Genomic DNA, 24,685 nt, shown 5'->3' on the forward strand with positions numbered 1-24,685 from the left:
TAGCCTGAAGTTTAAAGAATTAGCTAACATTGTCTGTAACCTAAATCCACATGATGGTTTTATTTGGTTTAGGTTTTTTGTTTTTGTTTTTGTTTTTGTTTTTGGGGGTTTTTTTTCTTTTTTTCTTTTTCTTTCTTTTTTTTTTTTTGCCTCCAGTGCAGTGCAACATACCAGTCTTTTTAGGGAGTTGGGATATTACTTCCAGTTACCAATCTGCTACCAGCTGGCTTAACATTAATAAAACATCAAGCTGCTAAATATGTCATGCTTTCTGGTTTTAGCAGTTAATATGTATACTGAGTGCTTACTGTGTTTCTGGAATGCAGGCCAAAAGTAAATAGAACAATATGCATGAAATATTTATTCATTTTAAGTTATTATTTGGCAACATATGGATCCCATAATGTCAGCTTTTAAACATTTAGGAACTTAAAAAAAAAAAAACATGTAATGCCATTAAAAGTAAGAGTTGTCTTCTTAAAAAGTAATTGAAAATTTGAAAATGCCAAAGTTTATGACCTGGGGAACCCCTTTCAGGCATTTCAGCCAAAATGGTCAATATCAGTCAGAGGATAATGAATTGTCGGCTGATGGTGAACTAATTCTACTTACAGATTAGCATGTCCTTTTTCTTTGCTCTCAAATAGGCAGTAAAATGGTCTGTTTAAGTAAACCCTGACATTGCTTAGGAAGAAAGAAACTTGTGGGATGGTTAGCAATGGTGGTGTACAGGCTGGAAATCAAGGGGTAACAAAGAAGAAATAATGTGGAGTAGCCAGTAGGTGTTTGGGAGGACAGTAGTACAGAAGTTGCTGAGGGAATAAATAGGGAGAAGAGAAAGGCACAGGAGGGGGACAAAGGTCCCTCGAGAAAGAAAACAGAATGAGAAAAACAGAAATTGACCATCAACCCATATACTGACCCTCAGCTAGTGGCTATTGGACTTTGAGATGGTCCAATGTGCTACATATTGTTCCTACATCCAGGAGCCTAAGAAACATACAAATTCTGCCTTGGGCCAGCCATCCATTTTTCCCATGAGGTCCTCCCAAGAGATAAATGCCTAAGAACATACCAGTGACCAGGTAACTAGGTATTGTTGTATTTGAACCTAATGCCAAGGCAGAGTTTTAGTAATACAGCTTGACCAAATGGAAGTCTCCTTTCCCCAGAGCTGGTTAGGCCCAATCAGCCTCAGATAAAGTGGGTTGTGAGGATGGCTCTGACTCTCTGCACCATATCCCAAAATGCTCGGACAAAGACTCTGGTTCAATCACCATGAGATAAGTGATGTCTGATGACTACCAACAAAGGGAATGTTGCTGGATCAAGCTGGCCTACATTCCCTTCCAAAGCCACCAAACAGGAAGGAAAGAGATCATTTAATGAGGGACTGAGAAATCCCAGGCCCTATAGGGACAGCTCTAGACTTGTACCATCCCTCTGGGGAGCAAGGAAGAAAGAGAAGAGCGGCTGGACCCACATATGACATGACTTCTCTGAAAGTAGGCCAGTTAACATCCTTAAATTTCAGCAACTTTTCCCTTCTTGGGAGACCAAGTGTCTTGCTACTGATCCTAGAAAGGTAGGAATCAGATTAGATAGGGATGAGAAATGAAGCAAACAGTCCACTTTCCCTCTAGAGACCAATCATGCATCACTTTTTTGGTCATACAAACATACTATAGACAGAATAGAATACTGTCTACCAAGTGCAATATTCAAGTCATCCTTGACCTATGTCAATTTCCATTGAACAAAACTTGTCAATTGCTTATAAATCTCTGGGCCTTAGATCCTAAACAGTACCAATATTTCAGACTTTGACCAAATTCCTGGTCCTGATATGACCATTTTTTCCATATATGACCCCCTTTATCTTACTGGTTATCCTCTGCATGCTGCCTGTCTACCTGCCTGACCATTCAGAGATTCCCTAACTCCTGTTTGAGTGACCTTACATCTTCTACTCAAGATTCTGATCCTTGATTTTTAAAAAATTAGGCACATGAGCCAGTCACATTTTCCCATAGGAAAGCTTTTTGTTTCTTTTTAAACAACAGAAAAGCTATTTACAAGGAGCCAATTTAGCAACATTCATTTCCAAAGTCATTTTCATTTTATAGGCTGTAAATAAATTTGCAAAATCATGTAACTTCATGGTAATAACATGACCTGGAAATTACAAGGTAATTAAATTCAAAGCATCTAAGAATAGTATTCTAAGAATAATTTACTGCTCAGTGCAGGGAGTCAAGATTTTTTGCTGCTAAGCACTAATGCAGAATGAATCAGTACTCAAAGTTCCAAGCTGCCACACTCCAGGAATTATGGGGGGCTGCCTCTGTAGTTGCCAGATGTAATTGATGACTGCATGAAGAGGAAGCAGTGGCATCATAAGAATGTTTGGAAATGACTTGTTACAAAGGTTTATTGTGATTTTTAAAGCAAGTTCTGTGTTCCTGGAGAAGATGAATATGGGCATCAGAGTGGCCTTTCTAAAGAACTACTGCCCTCAAAGTCAGCATTCAGTCAAACCCGTAACAAGTTACAAACTTGTAACCGGAGGTGATAGTTTGATGGTATAGTTTGAATTTAGTGATACCACAGGAAAGTCCTGGAAGAGATTTTTCTAGGGTAAAAGTGGAAAGCTTTCTGATCACAGTTTGAATGTCCAATCTCAATGAAAAACTATCCTAAATTTATCCTAATTATCCTAATTTATCCTAATTATCCTATTTTTCCTAAACCCTGAGGCTAACTGCCTGCCCCAAAGGCAGCTGGCCAACAGACATGGTGGCCATCTTGATATAGGCACTGTTCTCTTGGACTGTCCTTATCTGTCTCACCAGAAGGCTGACACTGAAGAGGCCTCATTTTCTACTGAAAACAAAGAGATAAAATACTTGAGGTCACCTCCATATTATCTGTTTGGGCCTCCTAAGAAACGATAAAGAGGCATACTGCCTTCCAGCCTCCTGAGGAGCTAGCATTGTCAATGGTGTGTTATGGCTTAGTTGAAGTGGCTGCAAATGCACTAGGAATAGAATCAATGTTGCTACCTCGTTAGGGCTTTGGGTTGACTATACCCTCAACCTAAGGTCACTTCTCATTTCAAGGTTGCCCTCTCACTGGAATTTTTTCTTCTAAGTTCTGATTACCATTCCTGAATCTTGCCTCTTCATATGTAAGGAAAGTGACCATTTCACTCTTATTAACCCTGGGGTACTGCACTATTGCTTGTGGTTTCTACATCTGTCTACATCTTTCAAATATCCCTTTCATTAAACCCTCCTTGGATTGTCCTAATTTGAGTGAACCATCTCTTTTCTGTTGGAGTGATTACTGAGATTCTTACTAATGCTGGAGGGAGAGGTGTTTTTAATTGTTAAATTAAAATGTTTTAAAATAAAGTGAGATTTTAGTTGTTAACAGTATGTGATCTGTGGAATACAAATTTTAGTTCTTCATGGTTATCTTTATTTTTGTGTAAGTGATTTGTGAGCTAGAATGTGGTTCATTTTTATAAATGATCCATGAATTTTTTTTAAAAGTCATATTCCTTATGTGGAAGACAAGGTTCTACATAGATTCTTTATACTAAACTTTTAAAAATCAGACTCATCAACAGTCTCAAGAGAGAGCTTTACACATGATTTTTTTCCCATGAGATGCAGTAACACGTGATTTAAAAATGTAAGTCAACTCCCCACATCTGTAAAGAGACAGAGATCGATTACAAGCTATCATGAGTAGAAAATGAGGCCAGTGGACAAGTGAGGGCTGGACTGCCTGCTGAGTTAACCTACAAGCTCTGTTTACCTGGGTTAGACCCTCAGAACTTCAGGCTTTAGGAAAATCATACGTAGCTCTATTCCAAAGACTTTGGAGCACTCGTGTAATGAGACCTGCAAGTGCTGAATCCATGAATACCAAGTGACCTGTGTCCAACAAATCCAGTTGCCTGTGTCCTGGCCAAGTCACCCATCAGCTAAGATACAGGCACGGTCTGAGCTACCCAAGGACAGAGAGCCCTGGTATGAATGCACATGTATGGGGCATAGAGATGAAGATACTATCTGGTGTGTGGAGTGCAAGGCACATGTGTGCTATGGCTACATGAAGTCTGTGAGGACAAGACAGATGTGTTAAAAGAAACCACAGAGAAAGCAGAAAGCTGAGCAATGCAGATATTTCTGCATTTTTCTCTTGGTTTTTGCTTTTGAAGCTGTTTCTGTAAGGCTAATTCTAATAAGGGACATCAACAGAGATTAGACTTTTAATTAATGATCATTAACTTTTAATGCTCAATATGTTATATATTTAATGCTTCTTTCTGTATGTTTGATTCACTAATGACTGAAAGAGATGAGATAAAATTTCTCATCATGATTGTGTTTGTCAATTTCTGCCTAGAACCTCTCTTCTTCATCACTATAACTTATCTATCATGATACCATTTCCTGATCTCGGTTGTCCAAGGTGACAGTTACCTTTCAGTTAGTTTACTCTAAATCATTATTGATTGGTAGTAAATTAATATGTTGTTTGAATCCATAGTCTATATCTAGAAAGCCCCTCTACTTACAAATAGGTTCAGTTCTGAAAGATTCTACTCGTAAGTCAAAGAGACCACTAATGCCTTTTGTGGCCATATTTAATGGGCTTTTTGATCTAGTGTGTTTCTTTGCTCATATTTATAGCACCTTGCATCAATGAGAGTCCTAATGTTGAGAGTACATAATTAGGGGTTCTTCTGTATCAACTTAAATCATATATCTGCTCCTCGATGGGGAAGAGATGAAATGCATGTTGGAAGTCACAGCAGACATATGTAAGTCAGATCCCTCTTCAAGAAAGAACTCCTTGCTCAACTGCAAGATGTGTGGTTAGCTGATAGCCTTGACTTTTTTCTCCTTTAGTGAACCCTAGCTTTTGAGCCAAGGTCACCGTATTTCCAGGTAAGCCCCAGCTCATGACTGAGCAGCACAGTGGTGTAGGGATTAACCTTTTCTACCCAATGAAAGTCTCCTCCAAAGGGCAATCTGTGCTCTGTAGAGTCTCGTTGTGTTGCCAGATCTATAGACCCTCCCTGCCTGACTCAGCTTTCTCTCTTTTCCTTTAACAAATACTACTTTTCAATAAATTTCATGCACTCCTAATTCATTCTTAGCATCAACTTCCCAGAGGACCCAACTAGAAAAGTGTATTCCAATCCAGTTCTCTTATTTTTCTCTCCATGCTGCTTTTATAATCCTTCTACAAAGATTATAGATTTTATTTCAATGGTGGAATCAGTTTTTATTTCAACCAGTGAAGTAATGTACACAACAGATCCATCAATAGATTCAGGAAACCATTAGTTCATAGTACTCTTACAACTCTTTCTCGGTCTTAAAGTATTTTGCCTGAACAAACTCAATAACATTGAGGCACAAATGTTGTTTTGTAGATGCCATTGATCCTCTACAAGGTACTGCAAGGAACTGACACATTGATTCCATCTGGTGATGCCAGTCTGCATCCATGTGAGGAGAGACCATGCAGGGAGCTGTGGTGCTTTAGGCAGTTTTAATTCTAAATGGGAAATGTTTGCTTTGAGAGTTTGGTCCTTCATCTATACCTTTCCTGTTCTAAAAAAAAATAAAAATAAAAAATAAAATAAAAATTAAAAAAAAACTTTGATTATGAGAAGGAATTTAGTAAACCATGCTTGGGCAGGGAGGGGGTCAAAGGGTAAAGGGAAATGAACTCCAAGCAAGAGATACATGCATTGCTAAGAAGACTGGAGGAAGAAATGAGGTTAATAACAGTAACCTCTGTCTTTTAATTACTTGAATCATCCAGAGGAGTGGCATCATATGGCCAAAGTTCAGATAAGAATGTTCTCATCATCCATTTCATGCAAACTTCTGACTGAAATTTTAGATTCACCCCAGTAGTAGTGTGCTAACATAGCTGTGCATTTACCATGAATGTACAGTCTAGGACATACAATAGGATGGAGTCGAGTGAGGGTATAGAGCCGAGTGCCAATGGCCTAGAGTGCCACATCTGATGTGGTTTACAAGGCCGCATGGGGTTCTAAAAAGTGAGTCAAATGTTTGTTCATGACAACTGTTTGCTTTGCTTTACAACTCAGTGAGATTGACCAGATCCGTACATCTTTAAGCTCTTTTATTTTAGTCTCTCTGTTAAGCTGGTAACAGCTATACTGTGCTTCCTTCCTCACTGGGGATGGGGGGAAGGGGTGATGATAAGTTGATACTTGTAACAGAAATTGAAGAATTCCATAGGCAAAAATTCATTTACCTCAGGGAAGTGGAGAAGTCTCTAAGAAGGTGATCATACACTTCAAGTGATTTGAAAGCAGTCTCATTCCCATCTCTCTCCATATGTCCTAAAGGTAATTCCAGATGCCCAGGTAGAGAAGTGCCTGGGAGGGGTGAATGGGTCATCTTGCTGTCATTAATCATTTGCAGACTGTTTCCTAGGGCTCCCTGAGCCCTGCCCTGGTGTGATCCACAGTGTCTCCTGGCAACAAGATATGTGAAAGCTCAGGTCCTCCTTCAGCATCTTTCTTCTCTAAATGTCAGCCTCAGAGAATTATCCTGAGGAGGAAAAAAAAAATCTCCTGCAGATCCTTTAAAACAAAAGCATCCTTTACATGTGCATTTTAAAAAGAGGATTGCAATGCTTACTGTGTTTTTTAATTTGGGCAACACACTTATGTATGAGGTAGTATGTAAAAATGGAAATTGTGTATAAGTGAGGTTGATGTATACTTGTCTCCCCTACCTCAGAGGATTGTTTTACAAGCCCTCAAGTAGTATGTCATTGCTACTTATTTATCATACTCAGACGTTAGCATTTGTCAAAATGTGTTTCATGGAACACTGGTCCTTTGAAATGCTCATGAAGAAACAGATTTGGTTTAATTGGTCTTAGTAAGTACTGCCCCCCGTATCTCAATCTCCGAGATTCACCGTGCACAGTAAGGGATATGAGGAGTCATACATTCAAGAAACCCATTCAACTTTTTGTTTAAACTGATATTTCCTTAAGTCTTTTGATGATGGAAACCTTTTTGTATGTGTGTAACGTTTGTTAACATCCCATAGCAATGTGCTGAGGACATACAGTCAAATGATTAAGAGCCTGTGCACTTAATGGTTGGATTTGAATCCCAGCAATGACATTTACTGACTGTGTGACCTTGGACAAGGATATTATGCTCTTTGTACCGCATTTTCCTCATCCAAAAAATGAGAATAGTGATAATACTGCATTAGGTTGCTGTGAGGTTCAAATAAGTTCATGTATTTCAAGTGCTAGCAGAATCCATGACCCATAGTAAGCATTTCATGATGTTTCCTGTTATTATTGTGACTTTTCTTTCTTTATCTTTAGAAAAAAACTTTGATCTAGTGATAACAATAAACATGAAGTGAATATAACCTTATGGTTGACAAACTTTCCCATACATGCATATTTTATCTTCAAATTAATCTTAATAGATTGGCATTATTGTGGTTATATCCATTTTACTGATTAGGAAAGGGAGGCTAAGAAATGTGAGTGTATTTCATGATTGGGCAGTAAAGGGGAGAGCCAGAATCAAATATGGGTCTTGTGACATCAGATCTTATGCCTTTTCCACTTAATATATTTGGTTTTCCTATGGTTCCAATTAAAATATGAAAACTGTCTACTTCTAGTAGCTAAGAAGGTTTGCCTTTCAAAAGACATATAGCTTAAACCCCAAAGATTAAAAATAGAAATTAGAAATTAAAGGCATTACAATAGATGAAATTTAAGCAAAGCAAGCAAGACGGGGCCTTTTGAGTGAAAGTGCCCAGAATAGTATTGTAGAAGAGTAAAGAACATATACATGGGATATAAGTACATTCTCCAGGTTACAAACTAAAAATCAGTACATATAATCTGACCAAGGATCATTCTACGTTTGTTGTTTTTTTATTTTTTTTCGTCACATGCAAGAGGAAATTCTAGATGTTAAAATACTAAATTTCTATGACGCTTTAAGAGGTATGAAAAAAATCAAACTCAGTATTTGAAATCTGGATTTGAGCTGAAGAAAATTGACTGGCCTTATTTTAGAATAATTTATGATATCTTTCAACCATGCATAATCTGAAATTGAGAAAAATCATGCTTCACCACTTAACATTTACTAGAAAATGCAGTTGGTACATTAGCCCTGTGGCTCCTTAGGCCATCATGGTGCTATCATTCTTGACATCTTTGGGTCTCTGACTAATGTTGAAATAATTAGGTGATCTTTGAAGAACTTTTTAGGGGATGGTGTAAAGGCCCTATGACAAACTTATGTTTTCTTTCTTTCTTTTTTTTTTTTTTTTTAAGTTTTACATATTTATTCATTCAGAGAGAGCGAAGAGAGAGGCAGAGACACAGGCAGGGGGAGAAGCAGGCTCCATGCAGGAAGCCCGATGTGGGACTCGATCCTGAGTCTCCAGGATCACACCCCGGGCTGCAGGCGGCGCTAAACCGCTGTGCCACCGGGGCTGCCCAAACTTATGTTTTCTTAAAAAAAAAAAAAAATAGGTGGAAATAACAGAGGGTGGGGATACGACCATAATCCCACTAATTTGCCATTGATCACCTTTATAAACAAAGACGGTCTCATCAGAAGTTCAATTTCTGGTCAGAAGAGTTAACAAAACCAATTAAAATACCTGTGTGGAGGAGTAGATAGGAAGAGGGGAAAACATTTCATTCTGCCCAAATCACAATGGTCCAGTGATATGACCGTATTGATCCAACTTGACAAATGAAAAGTCACATAAACCTTTCCTTTAGATCACTATCACTAGATTTAAGTTCCTCATATTTCCCCCAAAAGTTTATCTTGCCTTATAAACTACTTTTCTCCTTTTAATTAGAAAATGGGATCTATTTCTCATTTTGCTTTGCCTACCAGGGAGCTCAGAGGTAAACTTAGTGCTAAATAGTAGTTCATGATTTCATAAATAGTAGTTCTGAAACTTGATGTATGCAGTCTCATATCCTTTGTAGCCATGATTGCTAATACTAATTTCTTTCTATATGAATTTTGGTATTCATGATATTTACATCCTTTTTTGCATGTCTTTAAAAATAAGAGTGAAATGAAGGGGGGAAAGAAGGAAAACAGTTAAGAGAAAGATTTTCAACAATGAGCTCTGGAAAATTAAAATTTTTTTCTTCATTAGCATTCCATTAACCAGAGTTCCCCCAACCAAGGCATTTTACTTAATGCTGTTAGTGTTATAATTATACTTAAAAATAAGTGCTATAAGAAAACTGAAAAATATGTTCAGATGAGGTACAAAGAGAGTGATAGAAAAGGGAAGGTAGAAAGACTGAACCTAATCAGTGTGCCTGGGTGGTCCAGTCAGATGGGCATCTGACTCTTGGTTTTGGCTCAGGTCGTGATCTCAGGGTCATAGGATCAGGCCCTGATGTCAGGCTCTGCACTCAGTATGAAGTCTGCTTGAGATTCTCTCTCCCTCAGCCTCTGTCCATCCCCCTGCTCTCTCTCTCTCTCTCTCTCTAAAAATAAATAACTCTATTAAAAAAAAAGACTCAATCAATACCTGACTTTTATTAAAGGTTCAAAGGAAATGGTTGTCAATATTAAGATAAAATATTTTGCGGGATCCCTGGGTGGCGCAGCGGTTTGGCGCCTGCCTTTGGCCCAGGGCGCGATCCTGGAGACCCGGGATCGAATCCCACGTCGGGCTCCCGGTGCATGGGGCCTGCTTCTCCCTCTGCCTGTGTCTCTGCCTCTCTGTCTCTCTCTCTCTGTGACTATCATAAATAACTAAAAATTTAAAAAAAAAGATAAAACATTTTGCAAAGTAGAGAAAGCCTCTTAAATTCATCCCATCTGAAAGCAGCCAAAAAGACAAAGAAGTGATTTTGGGGGAACACAGGCTTACGCAAGGGCTACACTCCTAGTTAAAGTTTTTTGACATTTTACCTGATGGTAAGATCTTTGCATTTCCAGGTCCTTTAAAAATGTTTCTATTTTCTCCAGGGCATCAGAAAGGAAATCCCTGGGATAGTTCACAGGAGAAAGAGAATCCATTTCCACCACCATTTGGAATGGAAGCAAGTCTGGCCTCATTCTTTGTCTGGGGACCCTTGAAAACCCACCTGTCCAACAACTCCAAGATTTGGTGGCAAGGAGACTGTTAGCAACAGAAAAAAGGTAAGAAGAGAAAATGAACAGCTTAGAGCTGACAGTCTGTTCCCCAGGAAGGGCTGACACAGTCACTCCCAGTACATCTTCGGGCATCTCCTAATGCCTGTGGTGTCGTGGTACTACTGTTTTGTTGTTTTAGCTCGGATCTCAGTTTGCAGACTTGCATCTTTCTGAAGACCAGTAGCTATTTATTTATAAGCCTCAAAGAGCTATTAAGTGAGTATGTGGAGGCAAGTGGAATTGCTGCTGAATGCATAAGGTAAATTGATTTGTACCTACAATTTACATTTATTCTTGGGGTATATTTGACACTAATGTTGTGACGGAACTGCCATGATGAAGATTAATTACATAAACATTTTTTGCTGACTTTGTGAGCAGCTGAGTTGATTGTTTTACTTGATTTTCTGAGCTTGGTGCCTAATAGCAAGGTGGGAGACATTTCTTGGTTTTGCTGGCACCTTCATAGATTACGTGTCCCAGACCAGTCTTACCGAGTAAGGAACTGGGGAGGGTTTTTGCTAGCTAAAGTGCTCCACCTTCCTTGATTGTGAAAGAAGAAGTACAACAGCGCTCAGCTCTTAGAATTTTTCAAACATCTGGATTTGGGAAGAATTCCCCAGAATAAAATAAGAATTGTGCTTCCAAACTGGGTATAAAAGTGCTACACACACAAGAAAGGGCGATTTGTTAAGTTTTTCTTGCTCAACCAGTATTAGCCTAGACCCCAGGCCCATTGAGCTAGAGAAGGTTATGCCCCCAGAAGCTCTATTTCTCTCCTTTGTACAGTGGGGGTAATCATAGTACCTCCTGGTGCTCATTGGACTACTCGCGTTGGCGTCTGCAGGGTAGATGCTAAAGACTCAGGTTAGAGGCCCAGCTCAGGTCACACAAATTCAGAATCATTGAGGCACTTACTGCCTAAGTATATCCAGTTACGATTTAGAAAGCACATTCTTTGAGATTACAGAGAAATCCTGTGGGGTTTTCAGGGATCCAACAACTAACTAGAAAGGCTTCTAAGTCCGGGCACATCACGATCACTGCTGTAGGGCTCATCGTCCAGGCCCACGTGTGCATTCAAAGAGGGCAAATACTTTTTTGCGACAGGCTCAGTGTGGGAGGGAGCCCTTTGCCAAAGTTGCAAAAATCCACAGCTGTTCCACCAGAAGTCTTGTTTAGGGGAGTAAAGGTGAGCCCCCCTTCTCTCTTGAAACCCCCCATCACTACTGGATGCAGGCCAAGTGGCCTGCACCTCCCTGAGCATCCATGCCCACAGGAAGCCCGCATCTAGGTTGGCCCATAACTGCTGTTTTCACCGCTGACAAGGTGACACAGGCTTCATCAGCTCCTGAAGCAAGAAAGCCCAGATGTGACCAACAAAGCCTTATTTTGACCTTTTGGTACCAGGCCTAGAGAAAAAATACACCTTGTTTGCCCACATCCCATCGTTGAGACAGAAGAAAGCACAATATACTCTTCCGAAATTTTCCTGCCTCACTCAATATTTGAACTCACTTTCCTAATGTGTGGTTGATACATTTGTTGGAGTCCTGAGAAACTGAAGATGAAGATATGCACACAGTGTGGGGGAAATCATGGGAATATTCCAGTACCCCATAGTTCTTATCAGCAGGGGGCAGTTCCATCCATGGGGAGGATCATCGATGGGGAGTTGAAGACAGAGCAGCTGTGTGGAAAGGGGTGCTTACCTCCATTTCATTGCGGAATGCCTTGGAGAGGAGCCAGGGGAAATAAACCCCCTGACCTAGCTGTCCCTCATGCCTCAATGCTCACCCTGAAAACCAGGGGGGGCAGGGGAGCCATCTGACAGGGCCCACGCTGGCCAACTACAGGACAGGGAGCAGAGAAGGATGGAGAAAGCATGAGGGAGCAAATGAAAGATACCCAGCACACCTTCTTTCCATTATGGTCTTTTTTATTATTACCTGACATTCACGGGGTACTAATCATGGACATTAGGTGACACTAGAACTGTTGGAGGCATTTTCTATATATTAGCTGGTTTAATCCTCACAACAGAGCTCTGGGATAAGCACAGTTATTTCAGGGGTGAAAAATCAGAGGCTCAGAGAGGTTTCATAGTCTCTCTTTGGTTTCCAAGCTCACCTCATAATCAGGATTCTAACTTTACCTGTGGAACTGAAAGACCAAACAGCTGTATTTTTACCTGTATCTGCAGAGAGGTGAAGCAGTTGATCCTCTAGGTGTACACTCAAAATTTGTTGAGAAACACTTTTTTTTGGTCACCTGTTACTAGGGAAGATCAAATTGAGCAGGCAGTGATGTTTTGCTTTATCTCTTTAGCTCTTATTTTATTTACATGTTTATTTCTCAGCTTGTGGGCTTTTTTTTTCAGAATATAACATACGGGTGGAAAAGTACTCAAATTTAAGTGCATGGCCCGATAGACTTTCACAAAGTAATTCACTGTGTAACCTGAACCTAGACCAAGAAACAGAACATTCTCCACCCTAAGAGCCCCTGGCCCCCCTTCCAGTACCTAGATCCAGATCCTCACCACCCTGCTTTCAAATCATGATCCATCATTCTTGTCTCTAGGTGACGGGACACAACGAGGACATGAAAATACTTATTTTAGGGGTTCCTGGGTAGTTCAGTGGTTGAGCATCTGCTTTCAGCTCAAGTCATGTTCCTGGGGTCCTGGGATCAAGTCCTGCATCGGGCTCCCTGCAGGGAGCCTGATTCTCCCTCTGCCCGTGTCTCTGCCTCTCTGTGGGTCTCTCATAAATAAATAAATAAATAAATAAATAAATAAATAAATAAATAAATAAAATCTTTTAAAAATACTTATTTTATACATTTGTAGATTTATTAATGATTTATTGCACTACATCAGGTGGCAGCAAATGGCCCATAGACCAAATATAGCCCACCATCTATTTTTGTAAATAAATTTGTATTGGAACATGGCCATGCCCATTTGTTTGCTTATTATCTATGGCCACTTTCCAGCTATAGCCGCAGAGTTGAATAATCACCAAAGAAGCCTTATGGTCCCCCAAACCAAAAATATTTACTAAATGGCCCTTTAAAGAAAAAGTTTCTTGCCCCTGTGCCAGAGTATAGGAACAATACGGTATAAAACAAAAACAAAGAACAAAAAAGACCTGACCTGCTCTGTGTCATGAAAACGCCTACTGACTGGTGGGGGAAACTGACAGTAAACAAGTAGCTGTACATATAAATAATTAATGATACACCACGAAAGGTGTTTAGAAAAAAAGCCCAGAGTGCCACGGAGGGAACAGGGGGCCATCCTTCTGTGCTGTCACATTTTTCAGAAAGTCTCCCTACCCTGGCCTCACACCTGGGTTTTTTGTTGTTTGTTTGGTTTTGGGGTTTTTTTTGGGGGGGTGCGGAGTTGGGGGTTTTTTGTCTTTTTTTTTTTTTGCCTGGACAGGTGCAATATGGATCCTCTGGAACTGTCACTGAGAGTATGGGTGAGCAGCCTGGTGAGGGTCATTCTCCAACACCCGGTGTCCGAGGGGCGAGGAGAGCTCATTGGGAAGGGCCGCTGTGCAGAGCCAGCCCCCGCCCCCAACATTATTGCTTGTGTCCGCTTAATAACAGGTTGTCACCTCGCCTGTTCACCTTTAACCCAGAGGCCCAGACACGCTTCCTCTATTTCATTATCTGGTGACCTCTCCCATCAGCAGCCTGTGGCTGTGAATTCTTTCTGCCTGTGAACCGGGCCGCCGAGTGCGATGCTGCCGACACACCGCAGAACACTGGCTGGGGCAGCAGGTGCACGCTTCCTGGGAGGACCGTAGCTTTACAGTTAATAGCGCTGGGAAAGACTTTATTTCTTTTTTGCCCCGGAGGAGTTTGCAGAGAGTGAACATTAGGATTTGTCTGTGATGGAAGAAACTTTCCACGACTTTCCCACCTTTGCCTGGTCCAGATCTGCGGGAGAACAGACTTGCGGGGCAGGAATCCAGCCTGAGACATCAGTGAGGGCGCGGGCACTGCCACAGAGCTGCTGTGGCCTCTAGACCTGCCAGCGGCTAACTGGGGTCTTGTGGAATGATTTGCGTTTAGAAGGCTCTTATCTTCCTGTCTTTCCTTTTAAATATTTTATTAAAGAGAAACGTATCCTTACCGAGCAGGCATTTCGGTTCCCTGGAGTTGGGTTTGTAGCTCCGAGAGGTTCGTCTTCAGAGCTGGTTACTGGAACAGACCTCTTCACACCCTCCCTGATCACAGGCTGGTAGCCCTTCGAGCCTTGCGTGTTCTCAGCACATCTGCAGCAGCAGAGCATGGCCTGGTTCTTCTGAGCTGCCTCCTGCAAAGAAAAAACTTGGAGATGATGATTTCGTCTCTCCCTGAACGAGGAGTCTCAGGAAAACAGTCTGTACGACAAGAGAGGCAAACCTTTATAGCTGCAGAAATTGAACTTAGGGAAGTTAGGGATTCTTTAAACTAGGATTGCAAAACATCAAAATAAATTTCCGCATGTGTAACACAGGCCCATGTCAACATCAGTAATCAGTCCCTGCATTTCTTTCTGCTGAGCTTGGACAAGGCTTCAGATTCATTCTTTCTTTTTTTTTTTTTAAATTTTTAATTTTTTTTTTTTTTTTATTCATGAGAGACACAGAGAGAGAGAGAGAGAGAGAGGCAGAGACACAGGCAGAGGGAGAAGCAGGCTCCAGGCAGGGAGCCCGCGGGACTCGATCCCAAGATCCCAGGGTCACTCCCTGGGCCGAAGGCAGGCACTAAACCGCTGAGCCACCCAGGGATCCCCAGATTCATTCTTAACGCTGTATTTCTGGCGACCACTATCAGGAAATAAAATACAAGCTTTAACAGATTTAGCATTTCTGATTTAAGTAACTACTTTGGAGTAGACAGCATATTGTGAATAAAATGATAATAAATGAGTATTTATCATGTGCCGGAGATTATTCTAAGTGCTTAACGTGAATTTGCTCCTTTAATAGAAACCATGTGAGTACAGACTTTGGATGAGTGTTGGATCACCAGGTGCCCAAAGCGTGTCTGGTACACAGCAGGTGCTTAGCAAATTGCTGCCATTGAAAAGAATTCTAAAAAGTCCTATTGTTCTTCTCACATGCCAGGTAAGGAAACTGAGGTCCAGACAGCTTCAGTAACGTTCCTAGACTATAAAGGGCTCGAGCCATGATTTAATATTGCTTTAGCATTTTGTTCATACTTTTAACCACGTTACTCTACTACTTCTCATAAATAATGTTTGGTATCTCTGTTCTTATTTATTAATGTCCAATAAGCTGCTCATTTGGTTTCATTGCTTCCTTTATTCTTCTTGCTCCTATCCTTTTTGATATTTTAAGGAACTATTTGTGAAACAAAAAGGGAAAATCAGGAGTCAATATCCAAATGCCTTTGGGGTTTTGACAGAAGCCATAAGTGAGGGAGGCCAGGAGGGGCGGTGGGGAGTACACACCCTCCGGGCAGCTGCTACTCAGCCCTGGCCTTGGCAGCTGGGGGGAATGCAAGCCGGCACTGCCAAATCTTCCCGTTTTTCAATAGAAGCAGGAAATCTGAACCCTGCCTGTGAAAACGCCAAATGAAAATATCAATCTGAAAAATCCCATATGTAAAATGTTGACAAGCAAGGCAATTTGGGGAAAAAAAAAAAAAACACAAACCCACCAGAAACGGAACATTGCAAGTCCAATAAAATTTCTCTCTGGGCTCAATCTATCCATGGATCTGTAGCTCACAACCTGTGGGAGAAGCAAAAGTAGCCACGGCTTTGGGTAACTGATTGGGTTGTTCTGGTCAAAACAAACAGACAAACCATGACAGGACATCACTCTAACTATTTGTTAAGAGTTTTAGAAGAGGTGTCCCTGGGAAATAGAATTGCAAGAATGATAGTATCTCAGTACTTCAGCACGGTGCTTCATATTTTTTAATTCACTTCTATAGATGCATTTGAATCTCCCTGAAAGTCATTCTGGTGGTCCACTTACTTGGTCAGTGTTAGGCAGTAGCATTCAGGATCAGACCCTAGTCTCCAATCTCAAGCTGGTTTTCCTGAAGCAACACAAACCCTGAAAGTGGATAGCTACCGCCCCAACATTCATGATTCATACAGGCCTCTGCTTTCACATCTCATATATAATCAAGAGGTAAAGGGGTGCTTGGGTGGCTCAGTCAGCCAAGCATCTGTCTCTTGCTTTTGGCTCAGGTGGTGATCTCAGGGTTGTGAGATCAAGCCCCAAGTTGGCCCCTGTGTTGCGCAAGAGTCTGCTTGGGATTCCTTCTCCTCATCCCCTACTGCCCCTCCCCAACACCCCCATGGGCAGTCTTACTCTCCCTCTCAAAAGAAAAAGAGGTAAAAAATTTATCCAGAGCTCATGCCTAATTCCTGATGAATGTTTAGAGAGGAAACAAACAGGACAATCATGTGAGGATACTTGAATGATTGCTCGAGCATGCTATTCTTGGCAGACTGAGGTTGTTCATTTCCATGTGGTCCTCCCCAAATCATCTCTAATTACCAAAATACGGGCCGAGCAAAGGCTGGATAAATAATATAATTGTGGCCTAATCATTGTGTACATTCCTAAACACTCAGCTAATGACTGGTAGGTTTGGGGTTTTGATCCTCCAAGTGTAGCTTACTGCCAGCCAGAGCTGAAATGTGGCATGTTTTGCATGCTCCACGGAAACCATTTTAAATTAGGCAGATTTGAAAATCATCGGATGGAAGGAGATTTTTCTGATCTCCAGGTCTGTGTGGGCCTCTTGAATGTCAGCTCTATGCAGGAAGGGCTCTGTGTTTGATGCCTTTCTGCCAGGATGTGTATTTGACAGCTGTTCTGGGGTGTCTTTTTCCCAGCCACTGGCCTGGCTACTGTTATAAAGCCAATTAGAGTCGCAGGCAATTAATGTTATTTTCCTCAAGTGCTCCTGGAAATGCTTATGTCATGTGGCACTTCTGCCTGAAATCTGTGACCTTTGGAAATACAAGCACAAGAAAGCAAATAAGCTTGGCTGTGCATGTACTCTGTTCCATTAAGTTATGAAGAATATGAAAACAGATTGTAGTTGCTGCGTGCAGAGATGTCTGTGGAGCACTTTATGTCTCAGGATTCTTAGAAATGAAGATATGTGCCCACACCAAAACCCAGATAAACCATAAAAGGGTGGTAGGTGCATTGAGCAGCAATGCATTAACATATGTGCAGCAAAGTATTTAAGAAAAATTGTAATGTGTCCATAAACTAGCACTTTACACTAGTTTTGCCACATTTTAAGAAGGATATTAACAAACTGGAAATGAAAGAAACCCTGACATTTTAGGAATGGAGGGTTGGAGAAAATGAACTGTTTGATCTAGAAAGAGAAGCCTTTGGGGTAAGGAGGGGAAGATTATCCTCCAATAGACACACTGAACTCTCCCTGAGAAAGCTTGTCTTAGTCTCTGGATTTTCTTTTCTTTTCTTTCTTTTTTTTCTTTTAATTTTATTTATTTATTTATGAGAGACACAGAGAGAAAGGCAGAGGCACAGGAAAGGGGAGAAGCAGGCTCCCTGCGGGAAGCCCGATACGGGACTTAATCCCAGAACCCCGGGATCACGACCTGAGCCAAAGGCAGATGCTCAACCACTAAGCTACCCAAGTGCCCCAGTCTCTGGGTTTTCTGAAGGGATCCCCTGGTTGAGAAGACCTAAGAACATAGTAGCTACTTAATAAAAAATTTTTGAATGAGTGGAAAAAAATGAATGGGGCCAATGGAACAAAGAATTTATAAAGAGATGAGTACATGAAAGAAGCTATTATGTGTAATGAGTTGCTTTCTGAGCTGTGCTCCCTGTTGCCTGCTGAAGCCAGGGCTATAAACTGGTGGCCCATGAAGTGTCACTTGCATTTGGATGGATATTGATTGCTCACTCGGTGTTTTCTTCAAGTTTAATGTTCAAAAAAAAATTAATTGAAATGATGGCACCCTCTCTCTCTCTCTCTCTCTCTCACACACACACACACACACACACACACACACACAGTACTGTTCAATGAAGCATGTGTTTCTGGTTGATCTCATCCCCCTGTTCTTCTAGACTGAGCTCCATTGCACTCACTGTTCTTAGCTTTCTTGTCCCCGAAGGTAGCTAAGATAACCACCCTTGGCTTAAGCAGAGGCCATACATAACCACCTGTTAGGAGTGTGGTAGAGAATGTTCCTATGCTGGGAAGGAGAATGGGCTGGGCTTGTGGTTCTGAGAGGCCTTGATTCAGTGAGAATAACCATATCTCATTCATCAGAGTAAAAACAGCACTGGGCTGCTTTCAGCCAATTCACAAGCACTGTCTTTGAACCCAACCAATTGTGCCAGGAGCACTACCTCAGCCACAAAATTCCCAGGCCTGTGTGGGTCCAGGCTGCACTAAGTGTCCTCAGACTTCCACCTCATACCTGCTGGAGTGATTACCTAACCTGCATCCTTGTTCTACTTTTGCCCCTCTTCTTTCTTGCTTTCATTGGTTTCCATCCAGCTGAACACACACACACACACACATACACACACACACACATCCCTCCAGGCTCAAATCACAGTTGTAGGGAGTAGGCGTGGAGGAACTCATGACAATGAGTTGTGTCACCCATTAGTGACATCAGTATTACCAAGAGCTGGAATTGAGCAGGTTTACAGGGAGCTGGGAGCAGGGACCTGTCTGAATCTGAAGGTTGCCATGGTTGTACTAAATGCTAATCACTCTTCATCACACTGACTAATGGGTGTGGAATCTTTGGCTCAGGTCCTTTGCAGCTCTTCCAGGCCAGCTCCTGAGAGAGCTGCAAAGTTCTGTGGCCAGCTGTGCCTCTTCCTCTTTGCTCCCTTCAAATACCATGAATTATTCTCAGATGTGGTCCCCTGAAATTTAGACAGTGATTCACAGGAGAGCTGAAGAGGCAGCAAAAGTGAAAAACAAACCACCTGCTTTGGAGCCAAGGTCCAGTTGTTGACGGCACACACCTAATCAGGTCAAATTGGTACTAAAATGCTGTATTTAAGTGCCTTCAATATCTTACAGATGCTGCACAACCATATTGGGAAAGGCCAAGTTGTCCTATTACTCATTGAAAAATGGGACACGGTGCAGTTTTTAAGGTGAATCTAATCTAGGCTCACCTAGCAAGGGCTTAATAAATGCCAGCAGGGCTGGAGAGGCCATTTGCCCGGAGCCATAGTGTTTAGTTCAGCTGGGGTGAGAGCTTTGTGTTTCTGCCATCTCTCAGGTGCCATAAGCCGGTGGCAAGATGGCATCCTTGGGCCACACGTGCTTTGGTCCTAGAGTCAATGTCCAATATGTCAGGCCATCAAGGCAGATGGTGAGCAGGACAATGTTTCTGAACTCTTGGAAAACATACCACTCGAGAGTCCAGCAAGGGAAATGCCTGAAATTGGAAAATAATGTAATAGAATATTTGATTTGCCACCAAAGACCTTAGCTGGGAAAAGTGCCACATTGAAACGAAAGGACAGCTTGGCTGCCTTGGATCTTTCAGCTCTACTTAGTAACTGCCTGTCCATGGGCTGGGCCCTGGACTCCCAGTGGACCCCTAAAGTGCCCGTTTTATGTCTCCCTCCCCAAATGCTACACATCCACAAGCACACACCCCAGAGAAGGTTGGTAGTTGTACCTACAAAGTTGTAACATTAGCCTAAGAACAGAAGTCAGGGACAATGGTCACTGGGTATTTCCTCAGAGGGCCTGTAGGTGGCCATCAGAGGGGATGGCAAGGTAAATGAAATATCATTTCTGTTTAACTCAATTTGCTTTTTCTCCATGCTGCCAGCTACTAACTTGGCCTCTGAGACACAGTTTTGGTTTTGTTATTTTTTTTCCCATGCTTCTCCAAAACCTTTCTGAAACAGAATACCTCAGTCCTTCAAGGTTGGCCTCATTGAGCCACTAACTCAAAAGTTGGATTGTTTCTTGTCTATTCATAATCTAGTTCCCAGGGCAAAATATCTGTCACCTCCCTGCCCCCTGCCAATATTCTCTGAGCTTCTCATGTCCGGTTCCTTGGCATTCACTCTACCTATGGAAAGCTGCTTATTTTAAATACTTGCACATCTCAGTTTTCTTCCTCTCTGGCTAAGGGAACATCCTTGGCAAATCTGAAGCTATGGAGACTTAAGAGTCCCAGAAGTAACCTTCAGCCAGTAACAAATAGGAAGCCAGTGGAAAATACTTCAACCTCTTTGCCCTCAGTTGGCACAATTCATTAGTCTTCCCAGAGTTCCCCACTGGCATCGAGTTCCACTTGTCTACAGTGGTATCTGACATGAAACACATTGCTTTATGTGCTTCTTTCCTTTCTTATCTTACTTATTCCTCCCTTGACGTTTCCTGGTACCTCCAAAATACATAATTTACACTAGAATCCTCCTCTTAGCCTCTGCTTTAGGGGAATCCAAGCTAAGAGAGTGAGTCTCCATGCAGTAAGGAGGGCATGCATGTTAGATTGTGATATTGTGCCTTTGGGAGCTTACATTTGGTGCTGAGTCTTGGTTTACCAGGAAGCATATAAAAAGCAAAGAAAAGCACCTACCCAAAACTAGGTGAATGAACATAGGAAAGAAGGTTAGCCTTTGGTAACATTCAAAGATGGCCAACATCTTTATGCCTGCTTAAGATCTATTCCCACAGTGAAGCATAATACCCAAAGAGGACAAAGGGCCATAATTGTTTTTGTTCTCCAGTGTGTCCCCATAAGGTAGACACATAATAATATTAAGTATAACTCTCATAATAGTAGAATGCTTTCTATGTATTAACTGGCCAATTTGTGTAGAGAAGAGTTTATTTGCTAGATCATGTGGTAACTACGTATAGCTTTTTAAAGAACTATCAAACTTTAGAGAAGGTAAAAATTCTTCTTTACCCTTTTAGGTTCTTAAATTGATATAAGACAGATTAATAGAAGGAAAACTAAATTACATGCATATGGGAGCCCGTAAGAGTATGAGACCCACAGACAGGCAGGCAATTGGAGCTTATATGCATCCTGAGCTATGGAGAAGGTGGTAGGGGTCTGGAATTTCAAAGAGGAGGAAGACTGTTTACAAGAAGATAGGAAGAGCAGATGTTTGATACAAAAATGTGTGTCTAGCCATGCAGAGACAGTGGGACACAGAGAGGAATTTAATCTCCAGGCTCTGCCAAGCTTCCCCTAGTTTACCACACCTGGGTCATACTCTTTGTTGCTATCTCTGGTGATAGTTATTTTGGACCAGACCCTCTGTTGAAATTCTTTTAGACAACGAAGAAGGAAGTAAAATGCTTTTCCTGAGTCTTTTAGGCCTTGATTGATTTCAGCTCTAAGTAATCCACGTGCCAAAGTGCCACACTTTGAGGAACCTCATTCTGAATCCCTTCAAAACTGTTTTCCAGAGTGGACTATTTTACATTCCCACCAGCAACCTATGAAGATTCTGGTCTGTACATACCCACCAGCACTTGTTATTGTGTCTGTGATTATAGCCATTATTGTGGGTGTGAAGTGGTATCACATTGTGGTTTTGATTTGCATTTTCCCAATGCCTAATGATGTTGACTGTCTTTTCAAGCGCTTGTTAGCCATTTATGTATCTTATTTAGTGAAATGTCTATTCTCATGTTTTGCCCATTCTTAATTGTGTTGTTTGTCTTCTTATGGAGTTGTAAAAAGTCTTATATATTCTAGATGTAGGTCTTATATCACATATATACTTTTGGAAATACTTCCAGTCTGTGGCTTGTCTTTTCATTTTTTTAACAATGTCTTTTGAAGTACAAAAACTTTTAATTTTGATGAAGTCCAGTTTGTAATTTTTTTAAATAAATTGTGCTTTTGATGTCATATCTAAAAACTCTTTGCCAAACTCAAGATCACAAAAAAATATTCTTCTAAAAGTTCTGTAGTCCTCTTGCATTTAAGTTTGTGATCCATTTGAGTTAACTTTTGTGTATGGTATGAGGTAAGGGTCTAAATTCATATTTTTTGCCTGTGGATATCAAATTTTCCAGGCAAGATTTGTTGAAAAAATACTCTTTCCCCATTGGCTTATCTTTCTCCCTTTATCTAAAATTAATTAAGCATAAATGTCACAGTTTACTTCTGGACTGTCAAATCTATTCTCTCTTTCTCTCTCTCTCTCTCTCTCTCTCTCTCTCTCTATATATATATATATATATATATACACACACACATATATATATACTTTCCCAAGACCACAACCCCTATATATATATATATACATACATACATATATATGGAGAGATATATATGCTCCATATGAAGATATATGTATATGTATGTATATATACATATATACATATATGTATGTATACATATGTACATATGTATACATATACTGTATATATATATATACACACACACATATATATACATATACTCAGAGTCACATTGTTATACTGTCTTGGGATTTTATTATAATTTGGATTTGAAAAGGTTCCCAGGTGACTCTAATGGGCAGCAAAGTTTAGGAATCACTCTGATAAAGAATAATTTGAGGGATGGGGTAAGGAGGCCACTTTTAATAAGGTGGTCAGGGGAAGGCCTTTTTTTCAAAGATGAGAAGAAAAAAAACTAGCCATAATGAGCCATAATCCAGAAGATGCTTGGCCAGGCCAAGCCAATTATGTTTGCAATCTGCTAAAGTTGGGCAGCCATTTTCACACAGGAGGCCCTAGCTTGTTAAGTCTTGAGTGTCCCATTCTACACAATCGGCCAGCACTTCATTCCTCCATTGATTTTCAGATCGGGGTGTGTGTGACCTCCTTTACTTACTCAAAGGTGTAGCACAGATATGCCATAGGATAAGCCCAAGCATTCATTCACTCACTCATTCATTTCATTCATTCATTCATTTAATAAATATACATGGAGGGTCTTTTATATGCAGAGTACTATACTAAGACCTAGAGATATAATAATGCATGAAAGAAAGTCTTTGCTTCATGGAATTGACAGGGCATCTCCCTAGTGTTTCAGTTACACACACACACACACACACACACACACACACACACACAGAGCTGTAAGATTTAAATGCAGTGGTGCCAGAGGAAGAAGTTAGCACACACCCTCTATATACCTGTTGGGCTCCTATATTACCTTTAAAGAGACTGAACTAGATATTGATGCTCTCAAAAGGATTAAGTAGTTCCATGCTCGGTGGTAGCTGTGCCCTCTTAAGAGGTCAGAACCCTGAGTTGTAGGAAGAGACTTGGGTCCTTTGTTCCTCATGCTCCCTCTTCTTCAGCCTAGAAGGAGGAGCTGTCCTTTCACTGGTGGTTTCTGGTCCCCTTAGAATCTCTTTCATCCTTTATCATAGTCAACCACCTTCTTCTAGTTTATAATTCTTTATGTAAAAATTTCCCTGTTCAATTAGCCAGTGAGGTTTCTGTGTTCCCACTGGTCCCTCAATGAGCTAGCTCAGAGTTATGGAAACAAATCAGTATCATTTGGGCTAAGGCAGCGAGATATATTGGATAGCTTCTTCAAAATGGGGGGGGGGGGAGCCAAGGGGAGTGTGTGTGTGTGTGTGTGTGTGTGTGTGTGTGTGGAGATTGGCTCACTTTCTGAAACCCCAGTCTAACCTCACAGCCTCATGCCATACAGGGAGCCTATGACCGATCAACATTTCCCCAGGCTTTGCACCACTAACACCCAGTGGCAGGAGTGGTTAAAAATTGATGCTCCCATTCCAAAGAGCTGATTTCATTTTTCTTCCAGCTCAGGTTTGCTTCAAGGTTGAGAAAATTGTTAGAATGGATAGGAAGAGATCCAAAGCAGCATCGTAGCCCCTGGGGTGTGTACACAGGAAAGTGTTCATAACAAAGTTAGTAATGCGGTGGTGCTGCTTGCCCAGGGCTGTTCCTCAGAGCTGGTGTGATGTAGAAGGGACAGTTTGCAGGATCCAGCCTTTTAAATGTGAATGTCCTTCCTTCTGGCCTATTTGTGAAAGAACCAATACTCCAGGGTAGTTAAACATGCAGTCATTAGAATCTGGGCCCTCGAGTTAAACCCTGGCTCAGCCACTCTGTGTGATCTTGGCCAAATCACTTAACAAGCCTCAGTTTCCTCATCTGTAAAATGGATACAAAGTAATACCTATATAATTTAAGTTTGTTGTGAGGATTGAATGAGTTAATACATATGAGGTGCGTAAATGAGGACCTGAGCTTTTTAGTTGCCATGACAACAGTGATTATGACGGTGAACGGGCAAGTGCTAGAAGAGGGAAGGGGAATACAACAATGAAAAGATTCTGTGAACACTTACTAGTTTGTTGTGTTCCATGTATTTACACTGCAGAGCTTATTTAATCCTCTAAGATAAGACTCTTCCATTTTATAGATGAGGAAGCTGAGGTTTAGGCAGATAAGTCCCACATCATAGTTAGC

General features: G+C 41.2%; 1 long non-coding RNA gene across 1 annotated transcript in view; it reads left to right on the forward strand.

Annotated features, from left to right (window-relative positions):
- Nucleotides 1-10,063: 10,063 nt before the first annotated feature.
- Nucleotides 10,064-24,685, forward strand: part of LOC144289771 (uncharacterized) — a 41,956-nt gene continuing 27,334 nt past the window's right edge. The window contains exon 1 of the long non-coding RNA XR_013357688.1: nucleotides 10,064-10,234. This is a non-coding gene — a long non-coding RNA (uncharacterized LOC144289771). The remainder of the gene's footprint in view (nucleotides 10,235-24,685) is intronic.

The sequence above is a fragment of the Canis aureus genome, chromosome 19, assembly GCF_053574225.1.
Source record: "Canis aureus isolate CA01 chromosome 19, VMU_Caureus_v.1.0, whole genome shotgun sequence".
Lineage (NCBI taxonomy): Eukaryota > Metazoa > Chordata > Mammalia > Carnivora > Canidae > Canis > Canis aureus.